At 38.3% G+C, this 21,185-nt stretch overlaps 1 protein-coding gene across 7 annotated transcripts in view; it reads right to left on the minus strand.

Moving 5' to 3' along the window:
- EFCAB11 (EF-hand calcium binding domain 11) overlaps positions 1 to 21,185 on the minus strand; it is a 216,609-nt gene that overhangs the window by 62,662 nt on the left and 132,762 nt on the right. The window contains exon 7 of one of the 7 annotated variants that reach the window (XR_013160420.1): positions 16,629 to 21,043. The exons of the other annotated variants lie outside the window; for them this stretch is intronic. The gene's annotated coding sequence lies outside the window, so the exon portion shown is untranslated. Of the gene's footprint in view, positions 1 to 16,628; positions 21,044 to 21,185 lie in introns of those variants that run through there. 7 annotated transcript variants of the gene reach the window in all.

Here is a 21,185-nt window from a genome sequence, read left to right on the forward strand (position 1 = left end):
GAAATGCCCTTCTACTCCTATTCTTTGAAGTGTTTTCATCAAGAAAGGATGTTGAATTCAGTCTAATGCCTTTTCTGCATCAATCAAGATGATCACGTGGTTTTTCCACTTTGACTTATTGATAAGGTGTATTATATTAATTGATTTTCTTGTGTTCAACCAGCCTTGCATACCTGGAATAAATCCCACTTGGTCATTGTGCTAGTTTGGGAGCTGCTGGAATGCAATATACCAGAACTGGAAGGTTTTTAAAAAGGGAATTTAATAAGTTAAAAGTGTACAGTTCTAAGGAAGTGAAAATATCCAAATTAAGGCACCAACAGGAGGCTACCTTCATTCAAAAAGGTTTGATACTGTCTGGAACAGCTCTGTCAGCTGGAAAGTCATGTGGCTGGCATCTGCTGGTCCCTTGTTCCTGGGCTCCTTTGCTTTCAGTTTTTGTCCATGTGGGGTTTCTTCACTTTGCTTCTCTGGAGCTGACTTTCATCTCTTGGCTTCCCTTGGCTCTCTCCAGGTTCTGGCTTGCTTTACATCTCATGAGAAGGGACATGGCAAGTAGCTGGGCTCCAAGCATCTCCAACTCTTTGTGTCTCTGCTCTCCAGGCGTCTGCATCTGTGTAAGCTCTGCTGTAAAATTTTTGTTCACGCTGAGGTTGTCATTTCTCTAGGCTCTGATCTGAAGTTTCTATTGGATCCCTCTGTTATTCCTGACTCTCTCCAAAATATTTTGTTTTAAAGGATTCTAGTAAAGTAATCAAGACCCACCTGGAATGGGTGGAGTCACATCTCCACCTAATCAAAGGTCAAACCCACAATTGGGTGAATAACATCTCCGTGGAGATAATCTAATCAAAGCTTCTACGTGCAGTGTTGAATCAGGATTAAAAGAAATGGTTGCTCTCACAAAATTGGATCAGGATTAAAACATGGCTTTTCTAGGGTACATAATACTTTCAAACTGGCATACTCATGGTGTATAATTCTTTTGTGTGTATTTAATTTTTATTTTATTTTGGGGCTTTTTTCTCTTTTTTGTGAAAAATAAGTGCGCTGGTTTGAAAGGATTATGTGCCCTAGAAAAACCATGTTTTAATCCTGATCCATTTTGTGGAGGCAGCCGTTTCTTTTAATCCCTCTTCAACATTGCAGGTTGGAAAACTGATTAGATTATATCCACAGAGATGTGACACACCCAATTGTGGGTATTAACCTTTCATTCGAGGGAGATGTGACTGCACCCATTCCAGGTGAGTCTTGATTACTTTACTGGAATCCTTTAAAAGAAGAAACATTTTCAAAAAACTTCAGAGCCATGAGAGTGACAGAGCCCATGCAGCCAAAGACCTTTGGAGATGAAAATGCCCCATGTGGGAGCTTCCTGAAACAAGAAGCCTGGAGAGAAAGCTAGCAGTTGTCGCTATGTTTGCCATGTGCCTCTCGAGTTGAGAGAGAAACCCTGAACGTGATCAGCCTCCTTGAACGAAGGTATCGTTCCCTGGATGGCTTAGATTGGACATTTCTATAGCCTTGCTTTTCCACAGTTTAGAACTGTAAACGAACAACTTAATAAACTCCTCTTTTTAAAAGCTATTTATTTGTTATATTGTATTCCAGCAACTTGCAAACTAGAACAATAACATATATATATATAAGCAATAAATTTTAAAGCACATTGCAACCTTTAGTTATAAGACAGATTTCAGAATTTGGTATGGGTTACAATTCCATAATTTTAGGTTTTTACTACTAGATGCTCTAACATACTGGAGACTAAAAGAAATATCAATACAATGAGTGTATAATTCTTTTAATGTGCTGCCTGATTAGTTTTGAAAATATTTTGCTGAGGATTTCTGCATCTATATTCATTAAAGATATTGGACTGCAATTTTCTTTTCTTGTCTTTGTCTGGCCTTGGTATGATAGTGATGTTGAAGTCATAGAATATGAGTTAGGTAGCTTTCCCTCTTCTTCAACTTTTTTGAAGAGTTTGAGCAGTAGTGGTACTAATCCTTTCTTGAATGCTTGGTAAAATTCACATGAGAAGCCATCTGGTCCTAGATTTTTCTTTTTGGGGAGCTTCTTGGTGACTGATTCAATCTCTTTACTTGTGATTGGTTTATTTCTTCTAGACTCAATGTTGGTTGTTCATGCTTTTCTAGGAAGTTGTCCATTTCATCTATATTGTCTAGTTATTAGCATATAGTTGCTCATAGTATCTTCTCACTACCTCCTTTATTTCTGTGGCATTAGTAGTGATATTCTCTCTTCCATTACTGACTTTATTTATTTGTATCCACTCTTTTTTTTCTTTTTGTCAGCCTAGTTAAGGATCCATCAGTTTAATTGATGTTCTCAATGAACAAACTTCTGGTTTTGTTGATTTTCTCGATTGTTTTCATATTCTCAATTGCATTTATTTCTGGTCTGATCATCATTATTTCTTTTTTTCTGTTTGCCTTGGGATTCATTTGCTGTTCATTCTCTAGTTCTTCCAAGTAAACAGTTAATTCCTTTATTTTTGCTCTTTCTTGTTTTTTATTACAGGCATTTAAGGCAATACATTTCCCTCTCAGCACTGCCTTTGTGGCATCCCATACATTTTGATACGTTGCGTTTTCATTTTCATTTGCCTTGAGATATTTATTGATTTCTCCTGTGATTTCTTCCTTGACTACTGCTTGTTTAACAGTGTGTTGTTTAGTCTCCATATATCTGTGAATTTTCTGGCCTTCTAATATTGATTTCCAACTTCATTCCATTATGACCCAAGAAAATATTTTTCAAAATTTTAATCTTTTTCAATTTATTGAGACTTGATTTGTGACCCAGCATATGGTCTATCCTTGAGAATGATCTATGAGCACTTTGGAAAAATGTATATCCTGCTGTTGTGGGTGTAATGTTCTGTAAATGTCTGTTAAGTCTGGTTCACTTATCATATTATTCAAAATTCTGTTTCCTTTTTAATCCTCTGTCTAGATGTTCTATCCATTGACGAGAGCAGGGATTGAAGCCTCCACCTATTATGGTAGTGGTGGCTACTTCTCCCTTCAGTGTTGTCAGTGTTTGCCTCATGTATTTTGTAGCACTTTGGCTTTGTGTATATATATTTATGATTGTTATGTCTTTTTGTTGAATTGTTCCTTTTATTAATATGTTGTCCTTATTAATGGTGTCCTTCTTTGTCTCTTTCAGTTGTTTTACATTTGCAGTTTAATTTGTCAGATATTACTATAGCTACCACTGCTCTTCTCTGGTTGCTGTTTGCATGAAATATATTTTCCTGACCTTTCACTTTCAACCTGCTTTTGTCCTTGGGTCTAAAATGAGTCTCCTGTAGACAGCATATAGGTTGGTCCTGTTTTTAAATCCATTCTGCCAGTTTATGTCTTTTGATTGGGGAGTTTAATCCATTAATGTTCAATATTATTACTATAAAGGCAATACTTTCTTCTACCATTTTGTCTTTTGGATTTTATATGTCACATCAATTTTTTCCCTCTTTTTCACCTTTACTGATAGTCTTCATTTCTACACTCTTCTCCAGACCTCTCTCTTCTGTTTTTTCCTATCTGCCTGTAGTGCTCCATGTTGTATTACTTGTACAGCCAGTCTCTTACTCACAAATTCTCTCTGTGACAATTTCTCTGAAAATATTTTAATCTCCCCCTCATTTTTGAAGGACAGTTTTGCGGGTATAGAATTCTTGGTTGGCAGTTTTTCTCTTTCAGAATCTTAAATATATACCACTGCCTTCTTGCTCCATGTTCCTGCTGAGATATCCACATATAGTCTTATTGAGCTTCCCTTGTATGTTATGGATTGCTTTTATCTTCCTGCTTTAAAGATTCTCTCTTTGTTCTTGACATATGACAATCTGATAAGTAAGTGTCTTGGAATAGGTCTATTTGGATCTATTCTGTTTGGCGTATGCAGCATTTCTTGTCTTTCATAAGAGATGGGACATTTTCAGGGATTATTTCCTCCATTAGTCTTTCTCTTCCTTTTCCCTTCTCTTCTTCTAGAACACCCACAACACATATATTTATGCACTTCATGTTGTCATTCAATTCCCTGAAACCCTGCTCATATTTTTTCATTCTTTTCCCTATATTTTCTTTAGTGTGTCAGAATTCAGATGTCCAGTCCTCTAGTTCACTAATCCTTTCTTCTCCCTCTTCAAATCTATTGTTGTAGGTGTCCACTGTTTTTTCATCTCTTCTATTATGCTTGTCATTCCCATAAAGTTCTGTGATTTGTTTTTTCAAACTTTTGAGTTCTTCTTTATGTTCACCCAGTATCTTCTTTATATCCTTCCTTAACTCACTGATTTACTTTTTGATGGGATTTTACATGTCTGTTCAAACATCCTGAATTAGTTGTTTCAACTTCTGTATCTCTTTTGAAATGTTAGTTTGCTCCTTTGGGCCATATCTTTGATTTTCCTAGTATGACATTATTTTTTGCTGGCATCTAGGCATTTGATTTCCTTAATTAGTTTGTTCTGGAGGTTGTTTTCACTTTTTTATGTAGGGTTTTCTTGTTAGATGGATCTGTTCACTATCTGTTGTTTGGCATTCAGTTCAACTTATTCTAGACCTCTAGCATAGGTTTTGTTTAACTGATCAGAATTTTTCAGTTCTTGTTTTTTCTGGTTCTTGCCTTGCCTAAATAGAGCCTTTTGTTTTGAGCAGGGTCTCCTCAAATATGACTGACCCCAGTCAGATTTTCCTAGACCAGACAGGCCCACATCTCAAGAGGAGAGAGTAGCCAGTATCGAGTTTCTTTAAGGGTGAGACCCAGCAGGCTGTCAGACTTTCCTATAAAGCCTCTAGACTCTGTGCTTTTCCTGTCCTGCCCAGCAAATGGTACTTGTTTGCCCACAGCTTTTTCACAGCATAAAGTGATGTGGTGCCTTTAATTTCAGCATGCTTTCACTGCCAGGAGCTTAGCTGAGACCAAGGCTGAGGTAGCAGGTGGGCTTTGATTACTTTTGTTTTCCAGTTCCTGGGGCCTGAATTACCTAAAGGAGGGCCTACATTTGTGCTGGATCCCGCCCACCTTTTCTTGAGGAAGATAAATCCTTTACAGAACAGTCCATCTTACTATTTACTTTGTCTCTTAGACATGCCTTAATCACACTCTTTCCTAACATAGAGGTGGAGCTTGAGACATCTTATAGGTCTCAGGAGCTGTTAAGAAGTTTTTAAAAAAGTCTTTTCAGAGCTAGACCCCTGCTCCCTGGGTTTGCCAAACAAGAAATGGAGTTGGAATGTAGCTCTATGTGTCCACAGGCTCTATGTGTCATTTTTCTTGGGGTCAGTCCTTTTCCAGGATTTTATGCTGTCCAATTCAAGAAACCTCTGGATTTTTGTTTTTGTTTTTGTTTTTAAACATGGGAAGGCACTGGGAATCAAATCTGGGTCTCCAGCATGGCAGGTGAGAACTCTGCCACTGAGCCACCATTGCCCGCCCAAAAAGCCTCTGGTTTTTTATTATTTTTTCCCATCAGCCTTGCCCCCTCTCTGCCGGGGTGAAAACTCCTGGTTCCTTTAGCGCTTATTCCACATTTATCTGTGCTCAGGGCCTGTTTCCAGTAGTCAGATTTTGTTAATTAATTCTGCAACTGGGGCTCTGTTTATCTAACTTATTGGTACTATTAAAATCTGTTTCCTTTCCCCTTGGGGAACCAGCATGCTATGCTCTTGGAGGAAGGATGCTGGCCTCCACAGCTTGGGAGACTTACAGTTCTGTTTGGGATTTCAGCCATCCCACTTGTTCCAGACTGGTGTATGATATGTGTCTGGTGACTCATGTCTCCCCAACAGTGTTCTGTAAAATTCTTAGTATTTACTAGCTGCTCTGGAGAACAAACTAAATTCTACACTTCACTATGCTGCCATCTTGCCCTGCCTCCTATGATAGCATTTTAACAAAATTATATCTATATATACTCTATGTATTTAAGGTATGTGTATTTATAAATGTTTATATTTCAGAAATAAAAACCTGGATTTAAGTACATCAAATAGTCAATAGTATTTATCTAGGAAATGGGATTGGTGGAAGGGAGAACGGGTGGAACACGTATTACTTTATTTCCATACTGTTAGAAGTTTTAAACAAAGAACATGTATTACATGGATAACATAAAAACTAACAAAGATTGAAAAGTATAAAAAATGTATTAAATGGTACTTAGTTTATATATAAGCTAATACTCTCAAACACAGGCACATTTTGTTAAAATTGTTCTTTGAAATCAGGCAGCAATTTTTGGTTACAGCTTTTGCCTGAAGAAGTTGGAGTGGAGCGTAAGGGAGAAAAAGAAGGCATGTTGAAAGGGAAATGGAGGCAATAAGACAAGGGGCAGGCATATTTCAGACATCTAAAACTAAAGCTGGGGTGGTACTGCATCTCTGGACATGTTTTGGTTTGGCTAGCACAGTGTTTTTACATTTAAAAAAATGTGAAGCCCTTTAAGGCAACATGGGAACTGTCTGGTTTGCCACAGATTCCACTGCTCCCTATGACCCTGCACCCAGTATAAGTTGCATATTTATTTTACTGGAGGCAGAGACTTTGGAACCCCTAGTTTTTTTTCACAATCATACAGTCACATTGTAAAAGCTATATCATTATACAATCATCTTCAAGAAACACAATGGTATGGTCTCCTTTAAAAAAGGCTTATAAGAAAAAACAGGGGCCTAGATTGTAAGCTTTTATGGCAAGACACATTAAGTCGGGAGTGGTGATTATTATTTCTGATTTCAAGAGGCTGTTTTATATATATGTATAAACTGACAGATATATAATCTGATATTTAGAGATAAGAACGAAGCCGATCAGATCTGAGTTAAAGTATTTCAGAACGCAGGGAGAAGTAAGGAAAACAGTGTCTATATTTTAGAACCACACATACTCTTTGAGACCAATGGAAGAAAGGTTTATTTGGTCTGGAACTGAAGTTTTCTGTAATGCATAACCTAACTCAACCTATCTGTATAGTTCATTTGAACAACTGAAACACAGGGAGCCCAGAATAAGAAAGAGGTCCTTTAATCCTGTATAGGTTATTGTAATGCCTGAATATATCCTCGAGTATATTAAGCAGATAATCAAAAAGTATTGGCAAAGTCTCTTGAGAGATGGGAGAAGGAATATGGAACTATAAAACCTTACCATCAGGGAATCCCCTGATACTGTGTCAAACATTAGGGACACAAAATAGGCCAAGCCCTTGATCTTGAGGCCTGCTCTCGGGAAGCTTATGTATGTATCAGAAAAGCTTAGCTTATCTATAAGCATGCCCAAGAATTACTTCTGGAGGACCTCTTTTGTTGCTTAGATGTGGCCTCACTCTCTCTAAGCCCAACTCTCCAAGTGAAATTATTGCCCTCCCCCTACATGGGACATGACATACAGGGGTTAAAAAGTCTCCCTAGTGACGTGGGAGATGACTCCCAGGGGTGAGACTGGCCCCAGCACCATCAGATCAACAATTCTATCCTGACCAAAAGGAGGAAAAGAAGTGTAACTAATAAAGTATAGTGGCAGAGGGAATTCAAATACAGGTGAGAGGCTACTCTGGAAGCTGCTCTTACACAAGCTTCAGGTAGACCTTGCTACCTATCATAAATTGCCAATCCCCAACCAGGACCATTCCAGCAAATCCTGAAGAATACCCAGGGCAATATATGATTCCACAAGGGTTCCATGCCCTAGAGTAACTTTCCAGAAACCTAAACCTCTAGATGGGTTCCTGGTTCAGATAAGTCCTGAAACCTAGAGGGCCTAGCCTCTTCAGAACATCAGATAGCTCCATCTCCCTACCCCATATTAGTAACAGACCCTTCCAATATGAAAAAATTAGAATGGCCATAGCCCAAACATCCCTAAAGAGAGGGATGGAAAGATCAAAGGTGATGGTGGAGTTATACAGTGAAGTTAGGATTTAACAAATGAATACGAATGCTGAATCATTAAATTGACATCTCTATTAGTTTCCAGTATCTTAGAGCAACTAGAAGTAAAAACCTAAAATTGTGGAATTGTAACCCATGTCAAACTTTGAAATATGCTCTACAAATACCTGTGATGCTGTGCTTTGAAATTTATTGCTTTTTTGTATATATGTCATTTTTCACAAAAAAAAGAAGGAAAAAAGTTGATTGTGATGATAAAGAAAATATTTAGGCCTTCTAGTCTCCTATATTCTGGAGCAGCTGGAAGAAAAAACCTTAGGGGATCATATGGCAGCCCATGACAAACTCTGGGATCTGTCCTGTAACTACTTGTTGAAGAGTGCTTTGAAAACTATTGCTTTTTTATTTCTTTGCTTTGTATATATATTATACTATACAATAAAAAGGTTAAAAAAAAAAAAAAAGGAAACATGGCTACTAGAACACACCTCTGTAGTTTCAGGTACTTCCCTCTAGTCACTAATATACCATAAACTAAAAAGGGGATATCTATATAACATGTAAGAATAACCTACAGGATAACCTCTTGACTCCGTTTGAAATCTTTCAGCCACTGACACTTTTTTTGGCCTTATTTTTCCCTTCCCCCTTTTGATCGAGAAGGTTTTCTCAATTCCTTGATGCCAAGTCTCAGCTCATTCCAGGATTTGTGTCCCATATCGTCAGGGAAGTTCACACCCCTGGAAGTCATATTCCACATAGGGGGAAGGGTAGTGAGTTCGTATGCCGTGTTGGCTTAGAGAGAGAGAGGACACATTTGAGCAACAAAAGAGGTTCTCTGGGGGGTACCTCTTATGCTTAATTTTAAGTAGGCTTAGCTTATCCTTTGCAGGGTTAAGTTTCATAGGGGCAAATCCCAAGATCGAGGGCTCAGCATTTTGATTTGGTTGTCTCCAACTGCTTGCAAGAATATCAGGAATTCTCCATATGGGGATGTTGAATTTCCCCCCCTTTCTCTCTAGTCCCCCAAGGGGACTTTGCAAATACTTCTTTATTCACTGCTCAAATCACTCTTGGATTTATCAGGGCATCACACTAACCTGCACAAAACAACAAAATTTCATGCCCTATTCAAGATTCCATGTACTTACGGTTGTAACCCCTATCCAAAAATGTATCGAGTTCCTCCTTGTGCTATCTCAGACATGAAGCTAATGCCAAAAGATTAAGATCATTAACAGGACTTTCCTCATGAAATGTAGACATGTCTCCCCTATCACCCTTTTAGGCATATTCATTTTCTTGAGCATGTCAATAAATTTAAAGCGGCTATCATAACGTCACTTTCTTTGGTTCATACTTGTGTTTTAAAAGTGCGAACCATGCAAATCAGGAGGCTATGGCACCCAGACTTTTGGCTTAATTTTAACAATTTTCTTCTTCTAGAAACACAGAGATAACATGACACAGATTGTTCATAAAGTACTGTGGCAGGGAGAGATAGAATCATAACGATATGATCCTTGATATGTGGGGCTGTGCAAAGTAGGTACTGCTCACTGACAAGGTTTGGGAAAAGGAAGCTTGACAAGTAAAGACCAAATAAATAAATAAATTTGGTATTGCTTTGGGCAGGCATCTTTCCACACATTAAATAATATCCATTCTTGGGGGACTTTCAGTGATTACTTACATAATTATTTGTCGAATGAATAATCGAATGGTGTACAAGTAGCATCTCCAAATCTCAGTGTAAAGAAAGTCCTGAATACTTTTCTGCTGAATTCTTTTTCAGAAGTGGTTTTCAACTTCAATATGGCCTCCAGGCAGAGGTTGGCCACTCAAGTTCTGACTATGCCATAATGTTGAATCAAATGCCTCTAGGAACAAACTTTGAAAATGCTCTAGTTTCAAGAATAATGGAACATATATGCCTCTAGGATTTGTTTCTTGGAATAGCAGAAATCATTTAGTCTAGGAGAACACTGTGGGGTTTAACTTTTTTTTTTCTTTTCCAGATTCTCTGCCAAGTACTACAAAGGAAAATGAAATGATAGTGTGGGGAGACAGCTGCTAAGTCATCTCTTTGTTGTATTTCTAATAAGCTAGCTATATCATTTCTGTTGCTAACATATAGCTATATTAGTTCTGAAATAAGCTATTATGCTTTTTTCCCTTCAGTGGACTTCACTTGCAATAAGTAATATATCATTTATAATTGGAAATGTGTATCCCTCAAAAAAAGTTTGCTCCTTACGTACACTTTTAAAGACTTTTGAGAATTTTGCTTGAATTTGAAACCAGCAGCTTTATTTCCATACATAATTTGAAACTGATGAGTACCTTCTATAAGTAAGGCACTGAGTTGAGAGTATAATAAATGGCACTGAAATGAGAGTATAATGATGAGAAGAGAGGCAGCTGAAAGCAGAACTCTGAGGAAGGCCACATTTAAAGGAAGGAGCCTTAGAAAGCTGGCCAGAAAAGCAGGAAGAGCATGGATGCCCAGGGTAAAGAGCAGGGTAAGATGGCAGGCTCAATAGTGTCAAATACTATGGAAGTCAAAGAAGATGAAGACTGCTGGTTTTAGCAACAAAGGAGTCATTGTTGAACCTGGTCAGAGCAGTTTCAGAAGAGTTATTAAGATCACCACAGCAGGTTGTAAGGGATTTGGATATGAGAATTGACAGCAGCTTAAATTCAGAGGTTTAGATAGAGGAGATAATGAATGTAGTTAGAGCCAGAAGCAGCCTGTAAAAAAAAGCCTGTTTTTCTGTAAAAAAGGGGCAGAATCCAAAGCTGCAGCAGGAGGATTTGCCTGAGATAGGCAGATGGGGTAAACAATGCTTTTGCCACTGTGACAGGAAGGAAGGAGTCACAGTGTCAGGTCAATGGTTAGTGCTGAAAATCAGTTAGCCATCATCTACCATGACCATCTGTGTTAGTCAGGGTCCTCTAAAGAAACAGAACAAACAGGAGAGATCTGTAGATATGAGATTTATAAAGGTTTCTCATGTAACTTTGAGAAAGGGAGAGTCCAAAGTCTGTAAGTCAAACTGTGAAGCAGGCGGCTCTCTGATGAAGCATTTGGACGAACTCCACAGGAGAGGCTTGCTGACCGAAGAAGCCGTGAAAGAGTCTCTCTCCCTCCTTAAATGTCCTCAACTGATTGGATTATCCCATTGTGGGGGGGGTATCTTAGTTGATCACAAATGTAATCAGCCACAGATGCAATGAAATGAGTGATGATTTAATACACCAGCCTTCCAGTTTATCAACCAGCCATGAAATATCCTTGCAGCAACAGTGAGTTCACTGCTTGTCTGACCAGACAACTGGGTATAACCACTTGGCCAAGTTGACATCAGAACCTAACCATAACATTTCCTCACCCTCACTGACATCAATGTGTACAAAAATATACATGAACAGGGAGTAAAGACACTTGTTTTGATGGCATCTATTTTCTTAATGAAATGGGAAGGAATGCCATTTGTTGAGAGTGACAGGGAAGATGGTGGAGTAGGAGCCTGAGAAAAGTGGTAAAGGTCTGAAGAAAATAACTGTCTAGGAGCACAGAGGTCCAACTGGATGAACATGTTTATAATGTTGATACAGTTATACTGTTGTGGTTGACAAGTCCAGTATATAAACAAGAAGATGGAGGGCTGGGTTGATCTAGGGTTGGAGTTTTGATAGGTACAAGTGATGGAAGAAGAAGGAGTCTAGAGAGTTAAGGCCATTGCTAAAACTATGATCGACCATAGCTTCCAGGCTAGGCAGGAAAGGAAGAGAACATAGCAGAGGATTTACATTCTGAGGGGGGAAAAAGTGAGGGGTGGGGAGGGAGTGGAGTGTCAAGGGACCAAAAATCTTAATGAAGTTGAAGGTCAAGTATAATAGAAATGAGACTAGAACCAGTCTTGAACTCAGGCCAGAGGGACCCCTGCCCTGTGCCCTGTATTTTAGAGGACACTGCTCTGGCATTCTTTTGAGTTACTCCTCTCCACAGAGCAAGATGTTTGCAGGACCAAGGGGTTATACCCACTTGGAACCTATAACCCCCATTTTTAAGAAAATATATCTGGTACCTGGGACCTTAAAATCCCTGCCCATACAATCCTGGGTCCACTTCCAGAGCCTGTGCAGGCCTCTTTGCTCAAGCCTGCCCCTAGGGTGAGTGTTTGAAGGGGATGTGGATTGAGCATGGATGTGAGCACTGGGGTGTCCACACCAGGGTGTGTGAATGTCCTTACTGCATGAGCAAATGTGGGGGAGCTCTCCCCTGTGCCCCACAGATATCCCTTGTGGACCTCTAAGAGATCAGTGAATTCTAAATTAAACTTTTGCATTCTAACTCATTATTAAAGTATATTTGTCAAGGTAGGAAGGTAAAACATCTTTTATTTAAGTTTGTCATCTTGATTCACAATGTTTAAATATCTAAGCCTATAGTGTGGAGACTGCCATTGTGGGTTTACATTTGTATTCTTGCCCTGGGACCTGCAAATATAGGGACGTGTCAGAATGAGGGAGCCAGATGTGTAAGAGGTTGTAGTACAGATTATTTGACTTCTGAGTCAACATGGCAGAATAAAAATTTGCTGAAAATTCCCAGTCTGTGACACACAGAAATAACAGATAAAATATTTTAAAAAACAAAAACACAAGTCTTGCATATTATTTCCCCATATGCAAGTCCCTCCCATGCATTCTCTGCCTTGGTCTGTACCCCTCTGGACTTCACCACCTGGGCTCCCTTGCTGACTCCTTTCCAGTAGGTTTTGGCCAACACAAAGCATGAGTGAGATAAGAGATTGAGAGGAGAAAGGACCGGCTAATTCTTCCCTGCTACCTTCCTGCCTCAGGCCTTTCTTCTGGCAGTGGCTATTTCCCTCCACACTCGACTTTCCACCAGGCAGCCCCTCTTCCATCACCCCAGCTCTCACTGGGTTCTGGTAAGAACATTTCCTCCCTTGTTTCTTTGGGACTGGGAATGGTAACAGCTTTCTGCTGTTGGTAGTCTCAGTACCTCATACTTTTATAAGTAGTCCCTTCTCTAAAATCACTTTAAGTAACTGAGTGGGATTCTGTTTTCTGGTAAGGCCCTGACTGATATAACCATGTTCAAAAATAAGAAATTAAAATCTCTGTGAGTAGAAAAGGAAAATAAACCCAGAGTAGTAAGACTCCGGGGTGTTTACACCAGGGTATGTGAGTGATACTGTGGTAGAGGGTAGTTTTCAGAAAGATTTGGGGCTTGAGGTTTCTGTATCAGCATAAAGAAAGGGAGTAAATATGTCCACATATATCAAGGATGGAATGGTGTAAGATTAGTTTCACTTTTCAGTAAATGTCAAGGTCCAAAATTATCTATATCTAGAAATGAAGAAAAGACTGGTATCTGAATCTACACTATGCATGGGCACTGAAATTGTTACCTCCCTACAGTAGGATTCTGAAACCATGCCTAACCTATGACTTCAGAGCTAAGGAATTCTCAAGGGTTCAGGGTTGAGGCAATCTCAAACCACCCTTCAGGGTGCAAAGCTACAGAGAAGGTACACTTTCTTATAAAAGGAAAGAAAGAAAAAGGAAGAAAATAAAATTAAATGCCAAAATATAAAAGGATATGCAGCATGAGTAAAAGTACTCCAACAATTGGGATAACTTACATTGGAGGAAATACTAAAAATAGGACAATATGAAAAAGACTATAAAATAAATATATTTAAAATCTTCGAGGTAATAATAGTGAGATTAAAACTACTAAACAAGATTGCTAAATAAGAAGGTTGTGAAATAAGAAGAAGGAGAAATGGGAAGGAAACAACTGAAAATCTTGGAGTGAAAAATATAATTAATATTCCTGACACAGATGAAAAGAGATTTAATGAACTGGAAGGTAGTACTGAGGAAATCTCCCAGAATGCCATACAGAGATGGAAATAAGTTAGAAAAAAAATTGAAAGAAAATTAAGGAGACATAGAAGATGTAGGAAAAATGCTAACATTAAAGTAAAATAAATTTCAGGATAAAGATAATGAAGAGAAAATATTTAAAGCAAAAAAGTCTCAGAATAAGAGGGAAAACATGTAGGAAAAAACAATGAAATCCAGCACCTATTTATAATGAAACATTTAACAAATCTTTATTTATAAAAGATTTTTATTCCCACCAAAACTGTATAGCATCATCATCCTAAAAGGGTGAGACTTCAGAAGCATTCCCCCAAAGAACCAGAAACATGATAAGGATGCCTTCTATCATTCCTATTACCCAATATTTTATCATGGTCTTAGCTCATGAAAAGAATTACATGAATGTGAGGTTTTAGAAGTTTCCTTGTAATGGCTTATTGAATAATTAATGACCCATTAGGGGTCAAAGTAATGGAGATGAAGGTCACTAAAATTGAGAAAATTAAGAAGCTGAAAATCTAAAGGAACTAAAATCTAATGGTTGGCATCCAGGATGATGCCATTCACCTACTTTTTTTCAAAAAGGGGTGTTTCAAGTATTAGGGGAGGTTATGTGTGATGAAGATGACCAGGAGGTTGGTGGGTGACAGTGTCATGGATTCAGAGGATGAATCAGACTGTAAGTTGATCAAAAGAACATTCCTACATGCGAGTGGGGAATGATGACTTCCATGCAGCTTGTGCTTCTGAAGAATGAGCAATGTTCTCCCAAAAAGACCATTGGGAAAAGCCCTCAGAGTAATGACAAATTCAGGTAAAGCAAGGATGCAGATGCAATGTTCTACTACACAGTTAAAGATGTAGGAAAGTTTGTTTACTGTGGACAAAGTATTCCAGGGATGTCCTGGTAAAGTTAGAGAAAGGGGACAGTAGAGACTGAGACAGGACAAATGAAGCCCAAAGTAGAATGGGGATAAGGCAACCAGATATAATGGATGAATACATAGAAGGATTTTTGTTTTTAGAAGAGATGGTAGAACTGTGAGCTAATGGGATTAGCTGATATTGAGGTGAATGTAGGTTTCTCTGTAAAAAGTCTGGAACACCTAGAAATTAACATGAAAATCCACTATATGTGCTAAGAAATGGAAAAAGTCTCTTTGGGTTACAATGGGAAGAAATAAAAACAAGAGATATAAACTACTGAGGGAAACAATATGAAGCCAGGTAACTTGGTCAGCAGCTCAAATGCCTTGGTTCAGTCACAAGGCCATAAAGTCATGTCTGACTTCCAGATCAGATCCATTAAGCAACAACTGAAGGTTTTTTTTTACTTAGCAGTACACTGATTCTACATTGAAATCTACACATATATATTAAAATTTACCAATATTAGAAATCTAGAGAAATTATGATATGGCATTAAAGCATGAATGTGCAACAAATACCAAAGCCTTGAAAACAATAAATATTTAGGAGAGGGCTATAAACTTGGGATCTAGAAGTGCTTGCTGGGTTCATCTCATATTGAAGTTACTTGAGATATTTTAGTTTACAATTTCAATGAAGAAATTATTCTTTTATACTTTGTAGAATTAACCTCATAGAAATAGATTTTGGAGACAAAACTCTGTTGACCACTTACCTGCACCCAAAAGCAACTGTCTCCATTACATCTGCCTTACCACTTCCCCTGATAAGGAACATGGCATGTTTAAGTTTTAAGAAGCATTCCTTTAAATAATGATCATTGAAGAATAAATATATCAAAACCAGCAAGGATTGGCATCTGTCAGCCTAAGAATTTGTTAATTATGTAATACAAACACAATGTGGTAAGAAAAGAATACCCATTCATCTGCTTTTTTCAAAATGGGAAAGTACTATACTTAATTTGTGGTTCTGTGCATTTTAAATAGGCAACTCAAGGAAGCAATATATGTGCTCATAATTAATAGATTTTTCTATATAGAGAATTACAATGTCAGTGACATAACTGACGATTTAACCTGGTGAACATAAAAGTAAATATTAACATATAGGGATAATCCCAATTGGCCAGAAAATAATGTTTTGGTAAAAAGAAGAAAGAATCACTACTATTCAATTTTTAGGTTGTCATATAGATGTATCATTTTGTAAAAAGATAAGATTGATGTAATTAACTTACCAATGTCTAAAATAAGATCTCACTCTATGTACACCCTACCTGCCTCCCATATAACTATTCCACTAGGTTATTCTGGGGAGCCCTCTGGCCACTCAGACTCCCATAGCTTCCTCACACTCTTGTGTGATTTTTCTTCCTTGACCCAAACTCTCACTGTAATCCTCCCTCCTAAACCTTGCCAATGAACACCATGAAATTTCTACTTCTAATTAAACTATCCCACATCCTCAACTTCTTCAGCTAAGGTTCATTCTCCCTCCTACCTTGAATGGAAGGTGGTTGTCTACTGGAGACATAGCTTTTCCCCACCCATTTTCCAAACCCCCTTTATTCCTGATTATTCTGGAACCTCATTCTGCCATTGTTCAACCTTGACACCACCCTTTCCTCTTTAATCATACCTAATTTGTAAACCTTTCAACCCAAGTATCTCTTAACACCTTGCCATCACCTTAGCTATCCACACTCTGCTCCATGTTCTATCCTCTCCCTCCTTTTCAATTACCCCTAACCATTCTCCCTGCCCCTAGACATCCATTCTCTCCTCTATAATTAGAGAATTCTATCTAAATTGTGAACTTGATGTCAGGTTCAAAATTCTCCTATTTTGCCTAAGAGGAGGTCCTGGAATTGTAAGGCCCTTCATGGTGTGTTCATTCTCTAATCTAACTTCATGTCACCATTGTCACCCTGCCCCCAGCCCTTGTATGTGTTCCAGTTCTACTATACTTCTGTTATTTTTGTAATCGTACTATAATCTCTTGTATGGGGACTTTCACACATTTTTATGTATACTTAGGACAATCTTGCTCTCCTTTTTGCCTGGCTAGCTCTTATTCATCTTTCAAGTCTCAGTAGAGTTATTAATTCCTCCAGAAAAGCTTCCCTAAATAGGGCCTAGGTGCTCTCATGGCACCGACCACATTCTATGAGAATTATCTACTTAACTGAAGGTGATTATTAGTTCTACGAGGGCAAGATCCACATCTGTTCAGTACCCCATGTTATTCCTGTATTAGCTCAAGCCCAGTATATCACATATATTTAATACGTACTAGAGGAACAATTCTCAAGCTTTTGGCTTTAGGATTCCTTTACTTTTTTCAAAATCGAGAGCACCAAAGAAGTTCTGCTTATGTGGGTTATGTCTACCAATATTTGCCATACTAGAAATTAGAACTGAGAAAAGTTAAAAATATTTATTCATTCATTTTACATAACAATAATAAATCCACTGCATTTTAATGTAAATAAAATATTTTAAATGAAAACTAAGTAAATTTTCCCCCAAAAGTGAGAAGAGTGTCATTATTTTGCAGTTTTACAAATCTCTTAAATGTACTGCTTAATAAAATACAGCTGGATTCTCATATCTGCATCTACATTACCTTTGCTGTGATATGGTTGTACTATGTAAAAATACAACATCTCACAGATATGTAGCTGGAAAGGGAAGAATATTTTGGGAGTCTTAGATAATTGTGGAGATTATATTTTGACGCCACAATATAACTCAGTAAACAGTAGTTTCTAAAGGCCAACTACAATGTAGAATGTAAAACCATATCAATTAACTTTTCATACTTTGGTACATTAAAATCCATTGGTATATCTTGTACTTTTAATGAATCTTTAGCCAAGCATGATTTTTATAACATTGAACATTGGCCATCTGAAAAGTATTAGCTCACTGAGTTTTATAGATCTTCTAAATGTTAACACATTTCATTATACAATATAAAAAACTGTATTTGTTAATAATCACCACTGAACTCATCAGAAAAGTCTATAAGCACTGAGAAACTGTCGAGCTTTATAGTGGTGGATAGAAGTTTTCCAAATTCTAATTTTTACTTGAAAAATGTGAGCTTTACTTGAAAGCTCACATTTTGTCACTGGCAGTAAATACTATCAGCTGTTTTCCTCGAAATGACAGGCTAACTTCATTCATTTCTGAGAAAATGTCTACCAAATACTCAAGTCTGAATAACGGTGGTTTTTCTGTCAGTCATTCTTTCAAATAAAAATGGTGTTCCATTAAAACTGTGGCCAGTTCAGCTCTCAAATTCAACAATCATATAAATGTTTTCACATGAGACAGCCACTATATTTTGACATGCCACAGAAATGCCTTATAGATAATTCCCAGAATATTAAAAATATGTGCAGTCAGGGTTGAGATTGAATAAAATTAGTATTTTTTAATTGCTTCATCATGGATGCTCTTAAATGAAACTGACAATTAAAAAAAACTGTGCAGGCAAAGCAGTGAAGAACACAGTGACTACTAGTGCAGCTTGGTGTACTAAACTCGATTCATGCTAAAATCAGGTAAAACTGATTCACGTCAGTTTATCTACTCTCGTGGATTGAATCATGTCGCCCACAAAAGGAATGTTCAGGTCTCAACCCCTGGTCCTGTGGGTGTGAATCCATTCATAAATACATCCTCTGAAGATGTTATTAGCTAAGATGTGCCCAAATTGAATGAGGGGTAGGGGGCAGGGAGGTCCTTGATCCGATATGGCTGAAGTCCTTATAAAAGCAAAGGAAACTGGTCACAGAGAAAGGAGCCAAAGGGGAAGTAAGAAGCTGGAAGTCAAGGGAACCTAGAATAGAAAGGAGAGATGGCTGTTATGTTCATTGTCATCTGACAGAAAAAACAAGGAACCCCAAAGATTGCTGGCCAGCCAGAGGATACAGACCCCAGGAGGAAGCAAGCCTTTTAGCCTCTAAAACCATGACCCAATAAATTCTTGTTGTTAAGCCAACCCCTTGTATGGTATTTGTTTTAGAAGCTGGGAAACTAAAACACCTACTGTTGCTCTGCACTATGAATGTAAATGTCAACAGAGTGAAACAAAGCAAACAATGCTTTATTATTATGAGAATAGTTTTGACCTTACCAACCATGGACCACACATGGAGAACTGCTGGACTAGATGAATGAATAGAAGGAAGGAGAGCAAAACCCAGCTTGGGTGCTTATTGCAAAACTCCCAAGACCTAAAGTTAAGGATCAATATTATATGCTGTCTTGACGTCTGGTAAAATCTGAATGGCCTTGAATAGATTACCTGAAAGTTCCTCTTCCCACTCTGTCTCTGTGTATAAGGTACCTTCAGAAAACAACCCTCCTTATCATAGGAACAGAATTACTGCTTATCCCTGAGTAGTAGGCTTCAGTTCTCTAATAGTCCATGGAAGTATATCACACAAGCTAGTCACATCTTCCCTTGGGAACAAGGGGTACCCTTTCCTCTTGATGTTACAAAGCCTGCCTCCCACAGCCCCTGCTGGATCACTCTACTCCCAATTTCAAACTTCCTATGACCCCATATGGCATGCAATGTCCTCCCCCAGGCTGTGAGTAGATGATGCGACAAATGATCTGCTATCAGTCTCATCTGTCCAGTGTCAGGTGTTGTGTGCTTGGCCATGACTATAACCCTAGGGCAGGAATCACTCCTTCACCAATTGGGCATCTGAGCCCTGCCTTCTAAATTGAAATCCATCCTGAGCACCTTCTGCATGGCTAACCCTGTTTGGTCTTCACTCTCAGGTTTCCCAGTTGCTTCCTCCCACCTGCATCCCCAGTGCGAACCTTAACCCCAGGGTTTGGCTCAACCCCTAGGTATTAACATCTGGGCCTTAATACAGCCCTGTTTGGAACACAATTTCCTGGTGTTATTTTTGTTATTACTTCTGGAACTGGTTTTGTATCAGCCCATCTTCAGCATTTTTTCTGGACTGCTATGGAGTACACTGGTCAGGTCTACCCCTTGTTAGCTCTGTGACATGGAGTACACTGGTCGGGTCTACCCCTTGTTAGCTCTGTGACTTGTCCTATGTGTATGTTGGAGAAGGGAGTGGAGGGAGGGAAACTGTAGAAATTATAGATTTGGTAAAAATTGATTATTGTTTAAGAATATACCTAACTTTGAAAAGGAAACAAAATTGTTTTTACATCTTGCTAGGTAAGGTGGGATATTCTTTCACTTGTGCAAATAAGAAGCAAAAATAAATGAATAAACAAACAAACATAAATAAATAAATAAAATGAAATACTTCATCTGGTCAATGAACATAAGCTGAAAGAAATGCCCAACATATTGCATTTAAAAAAAATGTGTGCCCATTCATTTCTCTTCCATCAGTACTTTCTAAAAATGCATCAGGAGTTCACCCAAGTATGAGATCTTGGTAAATGCATCATTTAAATATGAAAGTTGAAGAGTTAGGTATGCATAGGAAAAGGTATCATTTTCTGAAAATAGCTTTCAGCAAATACAAAATTAATTTAGAAACAAATTAATATGACTTTCAAGGTGGTCCTTCTTATCAAGTAACTGATTTTTAACATTTACAAAAGAAATGCTTTCTTCTCCTTGCAAACCTCTTACATTACTTTTCTGAGCATTCTCGAACTAAGGTTTCCACATCAACACAACAGCCTTCTTGTCTTTTGAACAGCTCAGCTCCATCAGAGTAATAACGCTGTCTGTCTGAGACAACCCTCTGATATTTCCAAGTTAGTAATAGGATGCCTTTCATGCCACTACTCAGCCTTCTTGTGAGTAGAACTCAGAAGTTTAACTGCTGAGGGGCTTTTGAAGGACATTTCATACTGGCTCTGGCAGTGAGAGCCACCAGCCTGGGAAAGCAGAGTAGGGCTGTCAGGGTGATAGGATGCTCAGGAGGTACCATGAGTCTGAACTCCAGATGGCAGTGGTCAACGATGAACCATGGGTAGATGGATGCCACCATGAGGAGTCCCTGTCCCAGTGGTTCATCTCTGGGACAAACCGTTCTGAGGATGGTTATCTTCCTCTTCCTTCACAAAGCTGACCCCTGGATATGAGGTTGATCTAGGTTTCTCCAGCACTGTGAGGCAGTTTTTCATGGTTAGGATTTTGAATTCTGAAGGCAGACTACCTGGTTTTAAACACTGGCTCCATCACTTATAAGCTGAGTGACCTTGGGCCAGGGAATTAACCTCTCTAGTCTCCAGAGTTCTCATCTACAAAACAAAGACAGAAAGTACATCCATCTCACAGAGTCATTATAAGGCTAATAAAGAGATAATCTTGATACAGCGGCTGGCATGTAGTAAATGTTAAACAAATGACTTTTATAGGTTTAGCATTATTCCTCTGAAAGAA

Source organism: Tamandua tetradactyla, chromosome 12 (assembly GCF_023851605.1).
Source record: "Tamandua tetradactyla isolate mTamTet1 chromosome 12, mTamTet1.pri, whole genome shotgun sequence".
Taxonomy (NCBI): Eukaryota; Metazoa; Chordata; class Mammalia; order Pilosa; family Myrmecophagidae; genus Tamandua; species Tamandua tetradactyla.